The 20,004-nt window shown below is 34.2% G+C and overlaps 1 pseudogene; it reads left to right on the forward strand.

Annotated features, from left to right (window-relative positions):
- Positions 1–9,820: 9,820 nt before the first annotated feature.
- LOC120180157 lies at positions 9,821–15,105 on the forward strand (annotated as a pseudogene).
- The last annotated feature ends 4,899 nt before the right edge of the window (positions 15,106–20,004 follow it).

The following is a 20,004-nucleotide window of genomic DNA, read 5'->3' on the forward strand; positions in this document are numbered from 1 at the left end:
TAGTATTCCACGACACAAAAGCTTGGTTATCTTCTTCACATTCTGATGTAGATGCAACCTCTGATTCGAAAAAGACGAAAGTAGAACCATCTCTGAAAGTAGATACACACCGGAGCCATTGCCGAGGGCCTTTTGATTTTTGTAATTACCTTTGCTGTTCTTTTTATCATTCTTGAAGGTTCACAGAGTGCAATATTCAAGACATGGTTGCTCTCCATTTCAATCGTGGCGATAATCGTGCCCGGTACTGGTTACACCGGACCTTCCATGAATCCCGCTAATGCCTCGGTATCTTTGAATGTATGGCAACCCGAGGTCGTGCATGGATGGCACAACAACATATCAAGAGTGATCCATCAAGTCCGGGGCTGTTGAGACTTTCTGGGAGCTGCTGCTTTTGTAACCGATAATGCAAGAGAGTTGTACAGTTTGGTGCTCGCGTGGGGCTGCTGGGGCTGACGAGGACGCAAACGGCACCGAGGATTTTCTTCGAGCACCTGGAGTTCAAACCCCTGTTATTTGAAGTTTTCAAACCTTAGAGGATTCCATTGGTCTAACTTTTGGTGCAGGAACGACTTTCCTTCTTTGCAGATCAATTGGTAGATCATTTGTTGTTTCTAAGTTAAAAGATTATCCTCAGGTTCGTGACTCCCGTTCCAGTTGTAGAATATATGATGGCCTCCTGGTTAGGAATGATGGTATCTGCCTCTCAATTTACTACCATTTTCTGCTATTTCTTCCCAAGAATTTCAGCTTGCTATTTATATGTATTTCAGTTTTTGGTGGTTTTGTCATGCTTCGGATTTAACACTGGGAATGGTGTTTGTTACAGCCAATAACTCTAGCTTTAGTTCAACTCTAAGGATATTTATGATAACTCTAGCTTTAGTTCAACTCTTAAGGATATTTATGATGTGATACATGATGGAGTGAGTTTTCAACTGCACGTTGGATCTTCATATGCCAACTTTTGAACCTGAATCTCCACTGTGGGTTTTATATTGCCTTCCATTTGGCATCTTTTTTGAATAAACTGAGTTCAGCTTGTAAACATTTCAATAATGGCAGTAGACCAATGCTATTTAATTGTTTGAATGTGCAGTGTTCAATTAATTAAAAAACATCTTTGTTTGCTTTAAATTGGTACCCTAACTTTGATTTTTTCTCTTGACAGCCTTCAATTAACTTTAATTTAATCATTAATCTCTTCAATATTTTTTATTTAATATTTTTTCTCATCTTATTTTACTTTATTCTATTATTTAACAGTAATTTGATATTTTTAGGACAATTCTAGTCAATCAAATGTGAGTGATTCGAATCGAATAATTTAAATTTTAACTTAAATTCTAATTTTCGCAATTAAAGGCAACCGATAAATTAATTGGTACCCAAAGGGCGGTTCAAGGGTGCTAATCCTTCCTTGACTGTAACCGACTCCCGAACCCGACACGTTTTTGGTACAACGCAGATCAGGTAAGATGGTGTCCGATCTACCTAATATCGCTTTAAAATGATCGGTGGCGACTTCAATCCATTTAATCCAAGTCGATGCCCAATTTTGGGTCCAACCGAAAGACGGTTGAGACAGCTTGGCGACTCCGCTGGGGACTGGTAAGTGAGTCAGGCCGAAATTAATTTTCGGTTGTCTTTTATGCGAAAACGGTAAATTTAAATTTATTTATTCGATTCTAATTATTTATCTTTGATTATTTTTCAAATAAATAGTTGTACTGACGTTGTTAATGATTTCAGATTTTTTCAAAATTGTCATCTCTAAGCTCTAAACCCGAGCTCCGAACCCGTTTTAAGTGGGGGTGAAAGCGACACATTCGTGTGAATTTATTCACTGCATATGCCTAGCAAGTAGCCTTCGGGATTCATATACCTTATGTCTTCGTGTGAATTTATTCACCGTGCGGGCATAAGGGAATGTGTCCTCTTGAGTTTAACTTAGTCCACACAAGCCTGTGATGGGTTTAGGACTAAGGTTCTGGCAAGCCCAATGGGGCACCAGCAAGGAGAACTCGAGTACCTTTTTAGAACCTAAATCGGGAGAGTACATGGAATTAGAGCCCACCCCAAAACCTCATTCCAAACCCTATGCTGCTTTTATTTCTTACTTTACTTTCTGTTCAAAGCATGCGAACTAGATAAATATGCGGTTAGGATTTGTTTGAAATTAGCATGCAGGATAGAGATCATGTCCGGGTAAGAATAATAAGCATGTGGGGTAGATATCATGTGGGGTAGAACTTTTCATTTTTATCATTTTTTTATTATTATCCTTATCTCACTAACTTTTTTTCCTCCTTTCATTTTTTCTTTGGCATTTTTTATCATTCGCATCCTTAAAACGAGGTGTTGATCCACCAAAAATGTGTTTGTTAAACGTAAATAATCTGTATTAATGGACAAAGGGGTTATAATACAAAGAGATAAAAAGCTCAGAAGTCCAACCGTGATCAAAGAATACTCAGAGGCAAATGTTGCAGGGGCAAGACGAGGAAATGGTTACTGACCCGGAGAGTCCTTTCGAAAACTACGAGAACAAGATGGCAAAACGATAGCTGAAATTGGAGACCATTGCTGACGAATTCAAGAAACAAACAAATGAACTTCACATAGTTCCTATCAATTGAGGAATCCAATGACATATTCGTTGGGAACAGGTTCGACAAAAGATAAATGCCAGAGATGCAGTCATTTAGGACTTCTTGGGCCAGTACAAAAAATAACTCAACATTTGCACGGTTCATCCATATAGTTATTCAACCGGTGATAGACGAAGGCAGAAGACTAGTCAACCTATCAGAAGCTGTTCGGGGTCTATGCCTTCAAAATATTTTTGTCTCTTAAGACGTAACATTTTTGCCCCAATAAGGATTATTTATAATAACAGGTACATTTTTTGGATCAATGCCTCGAACATTTCATGCATCATGCATTCAGACATATTGTGCATTTTGTTACTTTTCTTTACATTCGCATTATTTTTTCTTTTTTTTTACATTCACATATCTCATAAAAAATGAGAACATTTTGATCCTATGACATATAAGGAGCTTTACCAACAGTTTTTTGACGCACACGTGGTGTCACCATATCCAGATAAATCCATGAAGCCCCGTACCCCAGGTAGTATGATGAGAACGCTCATTGCGAAAATCATAGCGGAGTCCCAGGGCGCACTATTGAGAATTACTCCACAATCAAGAGAATCATACATAAAATACGTAACAAGAATCGGATCGACTTCAACAACTTGGGGGCATCCAAGTGAGGAAGACCATTTCATCATTTGAGACATTTTGTTTGAATTTTTTTTTCATTTTTTCTCAAGTTTCTGTAAGGACTTTTAAATAAATTTATGTTACTTTAAAGATGTTAAACAATGAATCACATTTGCAAACTTGCAATTCTTTGAATATCATCTGAATTAAGAAACTCTGAAATGGTTCAAAGTTACATATCTTTGACGAAGTAACATGATTTAAAACAACGAATTTGACTTTACCCAGAATATACACTCAAACACCGTACCCTGCTCTTATTAATATAACATTTTCCTTTCATAAGGTGCGGACAACATGGGGCATCCTTTTGCATATGACATTATTATTCTTTTTATTTAAGATGTTCAGTGATGATAATGATCTTCACAGATGGAATAGTCGAGTAAGTGAATCTAGTTTAGGTCAGTTGCTTGAAAATTGAACTCTAAAGATGAAATTTTTTTACTTTCAACAAACACCTAGACTATAACAGGTTCTTTTTGATAATCTTAAGAAATTAAATCCGTAAAACTGAGCTATTCCACTAAGGCAATTGGTTACAGAGGAAACTCGAAAGCCCTGGCTTTATGAATAGATTGTATTCAAACCATGACATTGCTCGGACACTTGGCAATTCGGTGTTTGTTCCCCTGCTTTTGTCAGGCCGAAGACTTTGTGATGAGATGAACCCTTCAGTTAAACCTAATAAAAGTGATTATAATGTTAAGTTGTCCCTCTAAAGTAATTGGTTAAACGCCCCGACTTTATGGATTCAGTTAGCCAGACAATGTAAAATTAAATCAAATTTATCTGAGCAAGAAATTTTCGGTAATGTTGGACTAAGGGAGTTAAGGAACACCTGTTATAGTCGACTACACACAAGCACTCAAGAATTTCATTTTTAGACCGATATTTTTCGCACTGCCTTTGTTGGAGGAGCCTATAAAGCCTGAACAAATGGAAGATTTCAGAGGACCGAAATAAAATGTCTAGTAATTGGTCATCTTAGTTGCGTCATTATGTCCGCACCCAAATGAAATGCCAATGCATATTTCGATATTTAAAAAATGACATTTTGGGTTACCAAAACCTTAGAAAGGAGGCCAACCTAAGGCCAACTCATCCATTTGAACATTTTTCAAAGAGCTGTGACTCTAAAAGCATTAAAAAAGCTCTTGATTCCTTTGATATTCTTTGAACTCACGTTTACAATTTGAGTCAATTGCCAACAATATTTTACAACATTTTTCTCCTAAAACAAGAAAAAAGAGAAAAACATTTTTCAAACAGAGTAGTCTCAGATTTGAAAGGTCTGTAAAGCCAAAGCTCGAGAAGATAATGGGGCACGGTCAATTCCATGAACCAGATTGGCAGGCAAGACGCGAGACTTCAATCCAAGAAATAAATCATAATTCATTCATGATTGCATGCATCTTAGATATACCTAGGTGCATCACATCCTTCATTTTCAGCATACATGATTTGTTACAGCCTTTAGAGCCAATTTCAACTTCACAACGAATGATATTGGACTCCAGACAACGCAAGTTCAACTTCACGACGAAGGGACCACGGGTTGTCAATAACCAACTTCTCAATTTCAGAGCCAATTTCAACTTCACAACGAAGGATATTGGACTCCAAACAACGCAAGTTCAACTTCACGACGAAGGGACCGCTGGTTGTCAATAAACAACTTCTCAATTTCAGAGCCAATTTCAACTTCACAACGAAGGATATTGGACTCCAGACAACGTAAGTTCAACTTCACGACGAAGGGACCGCTGGTTGTCAATAAACAACTTCTCAATTTCAGAGCTAATTTCAACTTCACAACGAATGATATTGGACTCCAGACAACGCAAGTTCAACTTCATGACGAAGGGACCGCTGGTTGTCAATAAACAACTTCTCAATTTTAGAGCCAATTTCAACTTCACAACGAAGGATATTGGACTCTAGACAACGCAAGTTCAACTGCACGATGAAGGGACCGCTGGTTGTCAATAAACAGTTTCCCAATCTCAGGGCCGATTTCAACTTCACGACGGAGGATATTGGACTCGGAACAATGCTACTTACTTGGATTTCAACTTCACGATGAAAGATATCCAATTTTAGGCTCAACTTCACGACGAAGGGGCCACCCGCGGTTTCAACTTCACGACGAAGGGAATCGTGCACACAAGCATCATCCATCTTTAGATTGGATTTCAACTTCACGACGAAGGATATCCAACTCGATAAGGCTATCGGCCGAAAACCTTCGAGTTCGATTTCATTCAGCTTCGAGGGCACATCATTTGCAGCATAACTTAAGTCGAGAAGGGTTATCTGCCAACCAAAGAGCCTTCGAGTTCGATTTCATTCAGCTCCAAGGCGCATTATTTGCAGCATAATTTAAGTCGAGAAGGGTTATCTGCCAACCAAAGAGCATTCGAGTTCAATTTCATTCAGCTCCAAGGCGTATCATTTGCAGCATAAATCAAGGCTAGAAGAGTTATCTGTCAACAAATACCTTCGAGTTTGATTCCACTCAGCTCCAAGGCACCATCATTTGCAGCATAGCTCAAGGAAATAAGGGCTAACTGTCAACAAAATTATCGAGTTCGATTTCGTTCAGCTCGATGACGCATCAATCACACTATTGTCCGGTTGCAATCGAGGTTTTCAAGTCAAGAAGAGGTTAGCCGTGCCTTAGTGTCAAGAAACTGTTTTCCGGCAGCATAGCTTAAGTCGAGAAAAGTTATCTGTCAACGAAGACCCTTCGAGTTCGATTTCATTCAGCTCGAGGGCCTATCAACAGCATGGTGGAGTCAAAGAACTATTTTCCATATGAATTTTGAAACCAAGGTCTTTAAACCGAGAAGAAGACCGATGTTGACTACAATTTGGCAACGAGAAGCCACATTCCGGTTTCATATTCCGAATTATGGCTTCAATTCCATATCATTTCAAGATGGACTCGACTTCGACAGGGAGTTATTCTTTAACTCTACCGAACGAAAATTTGTGTCTTTTTATCTTTGCCCTATTTTTCGTTCCACAAAAAAAGACAAAGAGGGGCAGCTGTAGACACTTATTTTCGTTCGGATATGTTTTTTTCCATATATATATATATATATATATTTATAGTAATATAATATAATTTTTTTTGAATTTTTATATATAATAGATTATTATTAATAATAATATATTATTATTATATTATTATTAATACTATTAATTTTGTTTTACGATGCCCAGCCCGAACCGCTCAGATTCGTACGTGTAACCGCATAAGCCTATGCTTGCCATCCGTCTCACCTGCTCAGTTGTTTCGAAGGTGCCAACAACAGAGAAAACAAAATCAGATTTTTTAGCCACAAAAAGAGGCCAGCAAGGCAGGTAGTTATGGGAGAGAAGGCCATTTTCTGTTAGTGGGGGAAGAATCCACCGTCGAAATCAAAGGAGAAGTAGTTGGTTGCTCTCCATGATTTTTTTCCAAAATTTTCGGTAGTAAAGTGGAAGTCATGATATAAAAAGGTGATCCAATGGCCTTATGAAAGGGGGGGAAATGATTTTTTAAAAGGGAGAGAGTGATAAAATACACATGAGGCAGGGGTTCTTGCTCTTTGCCTTCTTTCTCTTCCTTCCATGGTTCCCACTTTCCACTTTCCACTTTCCAGCTTCAAATGGAAAGCCAGACCCCTGATTTCATGGTGACCTTCGTCATCAGTTCACTAGGTTTCATCACCCTTTGTAAACCAGTTCTCGGCTTCATCAAATGGGTGTGGGTCATGTTCCTCAGACCACCAAGTCCTCATTTCATCCTATATTCAATTTCCAACACTTACGTAGATATATTTCTACAAACGAATACCTACATTATCACTATAGTTGAAGCATGTAGAGGAGGTTATGTTGGTGCGAGGCTTTGAAACAGGGCGTGTCCGCGGCCATCGGGAGGAGACTTTCGCTGTCACCGCGAAATCGGTTATTGTTTGAGGGAGTGACATTGAGAACCAATCTAGTATTCCACGACACAAAAGCTTGGTTATCTTCTTCACATTCTGATGTAGATGCAACCTCTGATTCGAAAAAGACGAAAGTAGAACCATCTCTGAAAGTAGATACACACCGGAGCCATTGCCGAGGGCCTTTTGATTTTTGTAATTACCTTTGATGTTCTTTTTATCATTCTTGAAGGTCCACAGAGTGCAATATTCAAGACATGGTTGCTCTCCATTTCAATCGTGGCGATAATCGTGCCCGGTACTGGTTACACCAGACCTTCCATGAATCCCGCTAATGCCTCAGTATCTTTGAATGTGTGGCAACCCGAGGTCGTGCATGGATGGCACAACAACATATCAAGAGTGATCCATCAAGTCCGGGGCTGTTGAGACTTTCTGGGAGCTGCTGCTTTTGTAACCGATAATGCAAGAGAGTTGTACAGTTTGGTGCTCGCGTGGGGCTGCTGGGGCTGACGAGGACGCAAACGGCACCGAGGATTTTCTTCGAGCACCTGGAGTTCAAACCCCTGTTATTTGAAGTTTTCAAACCTTAGAGGATTCCATTGGTCTAACTTTTGGTGCAGGAACGACTTTCCTTCTTCGCAGATCAATTGGTAGATCATTTGTTGTTTCTAAGTTAAAAGATTATCCTCAGTTTCGTGACTCCCGTTCCAGTTGTAGAATATATGCTGGCCTCCTGGTTAGGAATGATGGTATCTGCCTCTCAATTTACTACCATTTTCTGCTATTTCTTCCCAAGAATTTCAGCTTGCTATTTATATGTATTTTAGTTTTTGGTGGTTTTGTCATGCTTCGGATTTAACACTGGGAATGGTGTTTGTTACAGCCAATAACTCTAGCTTTAGTTCAACTCTAAGGATATTTATGATAACTCTAGCTTTAGTTCAACTCTTAAGGATATTTATGATGTGATACATGATGGAGTGAGTTTTCAACTGCACGTTAGATCTTCATATGCCAACTTTTGAACCTGAATCTTCACTGTGGGTTTTATATTGCCTTCCATTTGGCATCTTTTTTGAATAAACTAAGTTCAGCTTGTAAACATTTCAATAATGGCAGTAGACCAATGCTATTTAATTGTTTGAATGTGCAGTGTTCAATTAATTAAAAAACATCTTTGTTTGCTTTAAATTGGTACCCTAACTTTGATTTTTTCTCTTGACAGCCTTCAATTAACTTTAATTTAATCATTAATCTCTTCAATATTTTTTATTTAATATTTTTCTCATCTTATTTTACTTTATTCTATTATTTAACAGTAATTTGATATTTTTAGGATAATTCCAGTCAATCAAAGGTGAGTGATTCGAATCGAATAATTTAAATTTTAACTTAAATTCTAATTTTCGCAATTAAAGGCAACCGATAAATTAATTGGTACCGAAAGGGCGGTTCAAGGGTGCTAATCCTTCCTTGACCGTAACCGACTCCCGAACCCGACACGTTTCTGGTACAACGCAGATCAGGTAAGATGGTGTCCGATCTACCTAATATCGCTTTAAAATGATCGGTGGCGACTTCAATCCATTTAATCCAAGTCGATGCCCAATTTCGGGTCCAACCGAAAGACGGTTGTGACACAATCTAGATATTTAACATTATTTTATTTATATATTAATAAAATAATAATAAATATTATGTCATAAAAAGTATTAATAAAATAAATTAAAATGAATAAAATAGTGGCATTTTAAAAGTTGAGTAGTTCAAAATTATTAATAAAATAAATTAAAATGATTAACATAGTGACAATTTAAAAGTTGAGTAGTTGAATTGAATTTTTTTAAAATTTGACCAAAATAGGAGTGAGAAGATAGTTGAGTAGTGAATGATGTAATTTACCCATAGAAGTATTGTTAAATTTTTAACGGTAACTAACTGAAAGTAAAACTAAACGTTTTTGTATGATTTTAAAATAAAATAAACTATATGTACTAAAATATAATAAAGTGATAATATAGATTTTAATTGTATAATTTACCTAAAAGTTTAAATAATTTTTTTATTACACTAAAGATGATTATAAAGTAGTATTTGTTCCAAGTATTTTCAATCATTTGATAATGAATTTTCAATTACCTACCCTTGCTATTATTGGTGCTCGAACCCGTAATATCCAAGAACAACAACAATTCCTTTAACCACTGAGATAAGTTAGTTTGTGAAAAAAAAACTTAAATGAGAAAAATGTTATAATTTGAATATTTTTTATATTAAACTTTTTTTTTGTAAACAGAACGGGGGAGGCTAATACGAGGTTTGAGATGGGCCAAGTCCAGCCCAATTTTCTATGTCTACCCATTCAGTAACCGCGAAGCACAAACGCCAAAGTCTGTAGTTTTGACTCTGACCAAAAATTCAAATATATATCACTCTGGATTCTCCACGTTATTCACGAAGAGCGTGAGATTTTACTACATCGTCCAATCAAAAAACTATAAAATAATAAAAGAAAGTATGTAAATTAAAATACTTCGAATTCCACCTTCCTTCTCATCGATGTTTTCACTAAAATTACAGATCCTATCGTCTTCTTCTTCACTCCCAAGTAATTTCTCAATTCTCAAAATTTGAATCCACTTTTCTATTTTAGTCCCTTTGCTTCGATTTGCTGAATAAGCAACCATTAATTCAATTGAACTTTTAAGCTTAATTTTCGAAATTTTAGAAAAAATAATTTAAAGAAATGGAAAGTCCAAAGAAGGATCAGAATAAAGGGTTTTTCGCAGCGATGACCTCGGGTTTATCTCTGTTCGGAAACGCCATGCACAGATCTGTCAATGGGTAAATTTCCTTTTACAAATTTTATGAATAGATAGTTGAGGGTTCCGATTATAAGATTATTTCTTTTGAAAATTTCGAAATTTGTTCAATGATTTGTTAGTTTAACTGATTTGACATTTTTTCAATTAGTTAATTATTTGATTGGAATGTACATCGGTTTTTAACCAATATAGCACTGTTCGTCTGGAAATAGTTGCTAATTTTAGGTTTATAAAGATGGGGAAAATCGTGTGTGTGTGTGTGTGTGTTTTTGTCAATTAATCTATTTTTTAGTTCATTTGAATGCATAAAATTTCAAATTAAATAGGTTTGATTGAAGTGTGATATTTACTTTTTTGGCTTTAAGTAAAGATTGAAACGCAAAAGAGTCGGTTTTGGACTTGATTGCGTGTTTAAGATTCTTCTTCCACTTTTTTTTTGATGTAATGTTGATTGAGTACATCTACTTTTCAGATTCAGACAATGTTGTTCAGCTCAATTCTACCTTTTTTTCCTCTCTTTATGGAAGTCGATCCAGTTATGTAGTCATTTCATTTTTAAACAAGAGTGCATGTCAAATATCATCCACTGACTAATATCAACTTTCAGGCATTGATTTCCTAGTTTCGTTTATTTACTTGTATAGATTGGTTCATGGCTTCTGTAGGGAATATCTATTTATTTTACAGGTTTCTTTTTCTGAAATTTTGTCTTTGAATGTTGTCCTTTGCAATTTTTCTTTTTCTTTTTAACTTCATTTTTCCTTGCGTTATGTGGAAACTCAGTCCGTGTCATGCTTTTTATCATCCCCCTCCCTTCCTTTTCTTATGGTAGCTTTTCAAAGGCTTCTAAATTGTCCTTTAATGGAATCCCTGGTTGGTTGGTAACTGCTTAGACAACTTGGATGGTTTTTGGCAAATTGTCAGAATATGTCTATAGTTATCGCTAATCAATAACTTCATATTGGTTCATAAAGACTGTTGATTGAATAAATCTTGTATGCCTAGGTGTAGAAGTTTTAGTTAGTAATTTACTGCCTTTTGTATTAACTTCATAACTCATATTATAGATTAACCATAAAGCGTGCTTTTATGGACTTCTTGAGAAAGGTGATCAAATCATTGGTTTCATTTATTTTATAAGTGCCTTGCGCATTGCATTTGCTTGCCACTTGTCATTGTGAATTATAGGGATTATTGGTACGATTTGACTTCATTTTTTAGTGTCCATCCTAATCAAGGGTCTTATTTTCCCATTAAGGAGGAGGCATTATACTTTTTTCTTTTTACCATGGTTTTCAGGTTACTAGGTTATGAAGGGATAGAAGTCATAAATCCAGAAGGAGGAAAAGAAGATGCTGAGGATGAAGCTCAAAGAGGAAGATGGAAGCAGGAGGTATACTTATTTATAACAATGATTTTTGGATCTCTGTTTTCTAGACCAATTGTACAGATCCTCTTATTCTTTCTTTGCTCTCTCTCTCTCTTTGGAAATTTTTAGCAATGGTTAAGTTACTTTCTTTTTTGCCAATGTTTATTTGAGTATTAGGATGAGGTTTTATTTGAAAATTGATATTTGGAGATGGAAAGAAATAGTTCTTTGTACTTGTAACTTTTTCATTCTTTTGAGCCATGGAGATGAAGACGCGTTCTTCAATTTTACTAGTTATAGAAGCTGATATTTTGACTACTCTTTTCTTTTTATCATTATTGTTAGGAGCGAGAGAGCTACTGGAAAATGATGCACAAATATATAGGTTCAGATGTTACGTCGATGGTGACGCTTCCTGTCCTCATATTTGAACCAATGACTATGCTTCAGAAAATGGCAGAGGTTTACTTGGCAGAGATTCGTTACTCTGTATGCAGCATTTTTCTTATTTAATATATAATGTGCTATGCCTTTTGCAGTTGATGGAATACTCCTACTTGTTGGACCAAGCAGACGAATGTGAGGACCCCTATCTCCGGCTTGTATACGCATGTGAGTATGCTTCGTTAACTTTATTAATTAGTGGGGCAAGCTCTAGTTTGTAATTAATGGATTCGATCCTGTACAGCATCATGGGCTATATCTGTGTACTATGCCTACCAACGTACTTGGAAACCTTTTAATCCTATTATTGGGGAAACATATGAGATGGTTAACCATGGAGGGATAACATTCATTTCTGAACAGGTGACTTTCAAGTTAATTGATTATTTTAAGCATTTTTTTCATTTATATATATATATGTTCATGCTATGCCTTCATTTCCACTCTCTTTCATGTTTTGAAAGCAACATTGTGTCATGTATGTTCATTTTTGTCAATTTGAGTTCATCCAAAGGTTACTTTATTTTTTATATCATCATTTCAGGTCAGTCATCATCCTCCAATGAGTGCTGGGCATGCTGAAAATGAACATTTTACTTATGACGTCACATCAAAGTTAAAGACCAAATTTTTGGGGAATTCTCTTGATGTTTATCCTGTTGGAAGGTAATATTAGTGCTACATTCTGTAAACTATCTTTCCCTTTATGCGTTTTCGTGTCTCTGATATGGATATGTTTAATATCTGATGGAAGGTAATACTTATGTTGGTTATTCTTTGCAGAACACGTGTTATTCTTAAAAGAGATGGGGTGGTTTTGGATTTGGTGCCTCCTCCCACTAAGGTTAACAATCTGATTTTTGGACGAACTTGGGTTGATTCCCCAGGAGAGATGATCATGACAAATTTGACTACTGGGGACAAAGTTGTGTTATATTTTCAACCATGTGGCTGGTTTGGGTATTCTCCGTAACTCAATATTATTTTTTAGACTAGTTTAAGGATTTACTTTTTTTGTCATTCATATGCAGTTCCTTCCTATGTTATAGTATTTTTTGTCATTCATATGTGTGCTTTTTTAAATGTGTGCTCAGATGAAATTTGATTTGAATGTTTGACTTGCATCCCTTGTGTTCCCGTGTCATCTATTCTTGTTCTGTCTGAATCTGATGAGGCTCTATGTGATCAGAAGTGAACTCCATAGTAATTAATTTGTGCAATTCATACCAATCAGACGCGATTGTTTTTTGTAATTTGATCAGTTGATTTCTCCCAAAATTTGTTTCTTTTTTTTTGGGATAAATTTGAATTCAATATATCCAAAAGAATTCTGTGATTGTCTTTGTGTTTCTAATATCCTCTAGTGTTGAATTGAAGATTGATTTATGGCATTATTTCATGGCAGAGCTGGTCGTTATGAAGTGGATGGTTATGTTTATAATGCCCTGAAGAACCAAAAATATTGATGACAGGGAAGTGGAATGAGTCAATGGGCTATCAGCCATGTGATATGGAAGGGGAACCTCTTCAGGGCACATAATTAAAAGAGGTTCTTTCTTATCACATTTTTTCCTCACTGTACAATAGTAACCATATTTACCTACTCTTTATAATGTTGAATGGATGCATCTTTTTCTTACTCTATGGCTTTAGGTTTTAGTTTTCTTCAGAATGTAAATATCTATGGTGGTGGCTAGCCATCTTATCTATTGCATCTATCCTTGAAATATTTCTTGATGCATTTCATTTTTGAATATTTGATCGGTTGTCTTTTTGTTTTGTCAAAGCCTATGAGTCTTGATGCATTTATTACCCAAATGTTATATGTGCAAAATGCAGCCCTTCTGTTTATGTGGGTGTCTTATAATTTGGCCTTACATTTCATCGCATCAACAAGGCTAATCACATTTATGACTTCTTTATTGTTTTTGGTCTGCAGGTTTGGCATGTTGCTGACACTCCCAAAAACGACAAATTTCAGTTCACATATTTTGCACATAAAATAAACAGCTTTGACACTGCCCCTAAAAAATTGTTAGCATTAGACTCTCGTCTGCGGCCTGATAGATTTGCACTTGAGAAGGGTGATTTATCCAAGGCTGGTGCTGAGAAGAGCAGGTCTCTGTCCCTCCCCCCCCTCCCCTCCCCCCATCACTCACACACAGATGTAACAGCAAAACTTGCTCCTAAGGTTTTGCATACATCCAAAATGTCTAAAATGTAGCTGTCAACTTCTGAAATGCAATGGAAGAATCTGTAGTAATTACTATGTGTCTCCCTATTTTATGATGTATCGAATACCAAAAACTATGTCTTAAATTCTAACCATGCACTATCCTATTTCATCTTGCCTTGTCAATGCCATTTGGATTACAAACCTCGCTCGCTATGGTGATGCAACAATACCTGCAGTTATAGTTTTGATGCTGATACCTTGATCAACGGATGCATAAACTTCCTTAAGGGTAGTAGTTTTGGGAATTTTGAAAGATAAACTCTCCATCTTGATTGACCATCCACAAATGTTCAAAGAAAACAAAGTATAGTGGGGCTCTTCAATAGGAAGTTGCTTTCTTTGTACCTTGACCAGAAGAAATGAAGATAGAAAATTCAGTGGAAGATAATAATTCTTTCTTTGTGTGCCCTTCGGCCACTTCTATTAATTTTTCTTGTATGGTTAAATTAAAAGGGAATGGTAAAGATCAATGAGTTACATATTTAGAATGTTTACTTGCCTATAGTTTCAGAATATCAAATATTCCTTGTAATGTCAAGATATTTAATTTGTACCTTTTGCTAATTTTGTCAGGTTGGAAGAGAGGCAGAGAGCGGAAAAGAGGACACGGGATGCCAAGGGTCATCAGTTTACCCCTAGATGGTTTGATTTGACAGATGAGGTCTCAGCCACGCCTTGGGGTGACTTGGAAATCTATCGTTACAATGACAAATACAATGAGCATCGGGTTGCTGTAGATAGCTCGGACAGCATAGATGAGGTTGACATTGCTTCAATTGAATTCAACCCATGGCAGTATGGTAACTTATCAACCGAATAGGTATTGGTGTTTTAGTATATACCTTTTAAACTTTGCAGTTAGTAACATTTCGGTGTTATATGTTAGAAGTAATATGTTGTTGGCATGTGTGCGTTGGTAGTCCCCCCTTCCGAAATCCCATCATAATCATCACTAGGGAAATTTGTAACTGTTTCAGAGCACTTTTTTCATCACTTTTTTTCAAATTTCTCATGAAACTTGTGTTTTCAAAATCATGGTGGATGACTAGCATCAGAATAGATGGATGGAAAGGAATGCTCTTTTGTTGAATTCTACTTTCCAAGATTGCAACTGTTTTAAAAATTTCATAGCAATCTTGCTGGTTTACTTATCTGTATATATTTACAATTATGTGATACTTCTATCATATGGTAATTTGAAGTGTTTACAGTTCCCAGTTTGTGTTGTTTTCTTTAGTAATGAGATGATGACGATGACACAGCAAATTTGGTCATTACTTGGATTTTCCATAGTTGTTTTTGTTGATGTGCGTTTTTAACAAAATTGCATGTTGTAATTAGCCATTATCCGAAATATCATGAGGAGATATTTAGCTTGTTGCTCCAGTGCATTCATCTGCTCACGCAAAATCATTTGAATTCAACAATGCTTCAACCCAACCACCACACCCTAATGCTTTGAGATCCAAATCTTTCATTTAGTTTCAATTGTTCCGAAATCTGGTCCCATTTTTTTGACATTGTTAATTGAATGAGTGTTGGTGTGCTTGAACCTAAAGAACAACTCCATACACGATTGAAGCTCATAATAGATGTTGGTTCTCCTAATGTTATTAAAAAACAGGTTTGAATTTGATGTTATTTCGATGAATCGACAAATGACTTTATTCCATCATCGACGTTTACACCACTTTGACGGATCTGCATGATTCAAAGATATGTACCTTCCTTCTAACAAAGCTTTCGGTTGATTAGATCTGGGAGTTTGTGTTCCGGTCATCGGCAAACCTTCAACAGATGGAAAATTAAAATAGTAGTTAGTTTTTTTAAAGACAAAAATATTAAAAATTAATTAATAATCATGATATATGTCGGTCACTATTGAATAAATAACTTTTTACTGGACGTAACAGATTAAATTTAAAATCATTACGGAGTAAAATATTTTATATTTATTTTGGTAAAAAATTAATTATTTAAAACAAAATTGATATAATTTAAATATTTATTTTTTAGTCAAACCTAAACCAATAGTTAAACATGAAAAATGAGAAGTAGATATTTATTTAACTTAGACTAGTTTTAAAAGGGATGGAAATTTATTAAATACTTAAATCAGAAGCGAGGACAATACTTAAATTAACTAACTTCAAAATTACGACTTTAAATACATAAAAAAAATGATCCCCCCGCTGCCTTTGTAGTTTTGTCCAAGTATGCTGCGGTTATGGAGGAAGGCATTCTGCTATCAAAGTGGAAACCAAAAATAGGGTTTTTTGGTTCAATTTTGTTATGGCTTCAAGATTAGAAGTTAAGATCCGATTCATGATTGGAGGATACCGACAAGTAACAACCCATTAGGTGTGTTTGGTTCGTTGGAATCACTTAGAACGAGGGGAATTGAAATCCAATTCTACCATTATTTCATGTTTGGTTCAAATTTTCAAAGGAGAAATTGGAATCTAATTCCATCAATTGAGGAAAAGTAAATTACATCCATAACATGATGGAATTGAAATCCTTTGGATGAGGGAATGTGAAATTTGACTATACTACCATCATCAATCTTTTGGTATTCGGGTCGGAATTTTTAAAAAAATTCGGGATCGGTCAGATTTTTTTTAAAAATTTCGGGTTCGGGTTAGGTCGGGTTTTTTAAGTTTGATATTCGGGTCGGGTCGGGTTGGGTCGGGTTTTATAAATTCGTCGGGTCGGTTTTTTAAAGTTTGATATTTAGGTCGGGTTAAGTTTTTTTAAGCGTGATATTCGGGTCGGGTTTAAGGTTTAAGATTTGGGTCGAGTTTAGGGTTTTTAAGTCTCTATTTTTATTGAATAAAAATAATTTTTTTATTATTTCATATCGTTCGAGTCGAGTTTCTAATTCATATATTCGGGTCGGGTCGGGTGAAACTTTATTTTGGTCGGGTTGGGTCTCGAGTGGAGGTTCCCTTGTTCTCGAGTCGGGTTGGGTGGACCAAAAACCCGACCCATGGCCATCCCTAATTGCGATGATTTTAACTTATGATGTTTATTAGCATGATTTTTATAATTTATTGAAATGAATAATCAACCAATAAAATAAAAATTTAATATTTTTGAAATTTTTATAATAATTGCTACATGTAAGTTATAAAACAAACTAAAATAAAACAAAAAGACAAGAATGACAATTATATCATTTTACATTACTGAAATCAAATTCATCTGAGATGTATGCTAACTAAACAAAATATAGAATTGGATTTCAATTCAATTTCCTACCAATCAAACAAGTTTCATATTTAGATTCTAATTTTTAATAGATTCTAATTCTTTCACAGATTCTAATTATCTCATAAATATTTCAACGAACCAAACGTCACCTTAATCTCCTAAATTGGGAATTTCGGCCATCCGCTTTCTTTTTTCTTGCCTGTTTTGGGAAGAAAGCTTTTCTTCAAGTAAATATCAAAAAGGGGTTTGGCTTGTAAGAAAAAGTCGCTGCAGTTCTGAGATCCGTCCATTATTATATTTTTTAAAGAGTAATTTTATCTTCTTAAAAAAAGTGATTGATAGAACTAAATCTTTAATATTTTTTAATCATTTGTATTTTTGTTTTCTAATTTATTTTTGGGTGCAAAACAATTTGTGATCCAATCTGATAAAAGGCTGACACCACCTTCGTTCAGCTTATGTCATTGCTTTTACGTCAATAAATGCCAGAGTTCCTTCAACCCCAAACTCCTCTTCTATAAAGTTGCCATTTAAGATACCCAAAATATTTCATATTTTTTCACTTTTATTTCATTCTATTTTTATTTTCAAAATAACATTCTAAAAGGAATTCATCTGGAAAAAAAAAAGAAAACTAAATGAGATGAGAGTGAAAAACTTAAAAACCTTAAATATTTAGAGTTCGAAAAAAATTAATACCTTAAATGAAAAAAATGTATTGTAGAGATTATTTTATAATACTTTTTTGATTCATTTAATTCAAAGGATGTAAGCAACATTGTGATAATTGAATGGAGACAGGTTCATTAATGAAACAGCCAACGACTGTAGACTTTTCCCAGCTTTCCTGGGATTTCTTTAATGTTCATGAATTTTAAACTATTTTTATTTTAATTCAATTTGTTAACAAAATCGATAAAACGTTGTTGATTTTGTTATTGTTATGTATTTTATCAAAAATATTTAAAAATATGATGTTTTATGTAAAAATAATAATATTTTATATAATTTTTATCGATTTTATTATTTAAATAATAACAAAATTGATAATTATTTTAAGTTATATACCACCATAGAATTTTCCGATTCAGCTCGTAAACTACGCCATCAACAATACATTGAGAATTGACGGAAACTCCTATTTCACCATCAGAAGCCCCCTGCGCCATTTCGATTTCAAAATTCAATAATAATTTTAATTTAAAAACAAAAGCAGCCACAACGTTGTCGATAACACATACCAAAAAGCGACCAATGGCTGCCTTCCTTTTACCACGTAGGATTACTTTTCTTTTTCCGTGGTATTTGTGTTTTCGTTTAAAAACATGGCCACAAATTTATCAAAAACAATCGCGTAACATTTTTATCGGTTAATGCAGTATTTATATTATATTATATTTATGTTTAAAGTTTAATATATATTTATGTTAAAAATTAATATATTTTATTTCGTTAATTTTAATGACGGGGATTTAAAATATAAAACGTATACTTATATTGTTTTGTTGGATTTTTTATATTTAAAAATCACAAAGAGAATAAATAAATAAAATATAAACATATGGTTTAGATCTATTTTCCACGTGATAATTAGCCGCTTCCCTATCTTTTTTTTTTGTAATGTGATAACAAAAGAATATTCTTATAACTATATAGTTTTTTCAATACTAGTGCATATTTCTTTTCTATTTTAAACTGTTATTATTATTGCATTTTTCACATGATATTAAATTATTTTATCTAAATAATTTCAATATTGAGTCACGATATTATGCTTGTCTAGAAAGTTTTAGTGCCCAGAATTTCGTTTTATAAACATATTTAGAAAGGTTAACGTAAGAATTTTTTTTTGGTGGAGTAAGGTTGAGCCAAAAGTTTTAAAAAATTTACCAAAAAATTTACTAATTATAACATATTAACCTTTTACTGAAAAACAAAATCTAAGTGGACATGCCAATAGTTAACAAATTAATTATTAGCATCTCAACCCAACAAATTAAAATATAAGTATGCAGGTTATAATGTAAAATATATTTTATATAATTAATTTAATTTTAAATATTATAATTCTATATTTTAAATCTTAAATCTGATAATTTAATTTTTTTAATCTTAATTGTCTTTTTGACAATATAGAAACTGTAATTTTATTAAAAATAAAAAAATATCCAAAATAAAATAATAACTTACAACCACAACCATAAATTAAAACATATAATAATAACATTTTTTTATAATTATTAACTCAAAAAACTAATTACTTAACATCACATCAAGAATTATATAAGAAAAAAAATTAAAAACATAATAAACTAAACTCGAATAAAAAAGTGATATAAATATATCTGATCGCATTGACAAACGAACTAAAAAAAAGATCAAACTATTGATAGATCACCGATAAATCATAAATCAGAATCGAGCGAAGCGAGAAAACTATTCATGAACGTAAATCGCGTATCAAAATTCAATCCGAGAGCTCAAAACAAAAAAGATTAGCATGATAATAAATGAACACTATCTTAATTAATCGTGCTTATATCAAATTTAATTTAAAAAAAAATTACAATTAAATGATCAAAAACATACTCAAAAGATAGAAGAAACATGTATATATTTTTTTTTATAAAATCAGAGTTATTAAAAAATAAAAAAATAATTAAAGATATAATATAATAAAATA

The sequence above is a fragment of the Hibiscus syriacus genome, unplaced genomic scaffold, assembly GCF_006381635.1.
Source record: "Hibiscus syriacus cultivar Baekdansim isolate YM2019G1 unplaced genomic scaffold, ASM638163v2 tig00112491_pilon, whole genome shotgun sequence".
Taxonomy (NCBI): Eukaryota; Viridiplantae; Streptophyta; class Magnoliopsida; order Malvales; family Malvaceae; genus Hibiscus; species Hibiscus syriacus.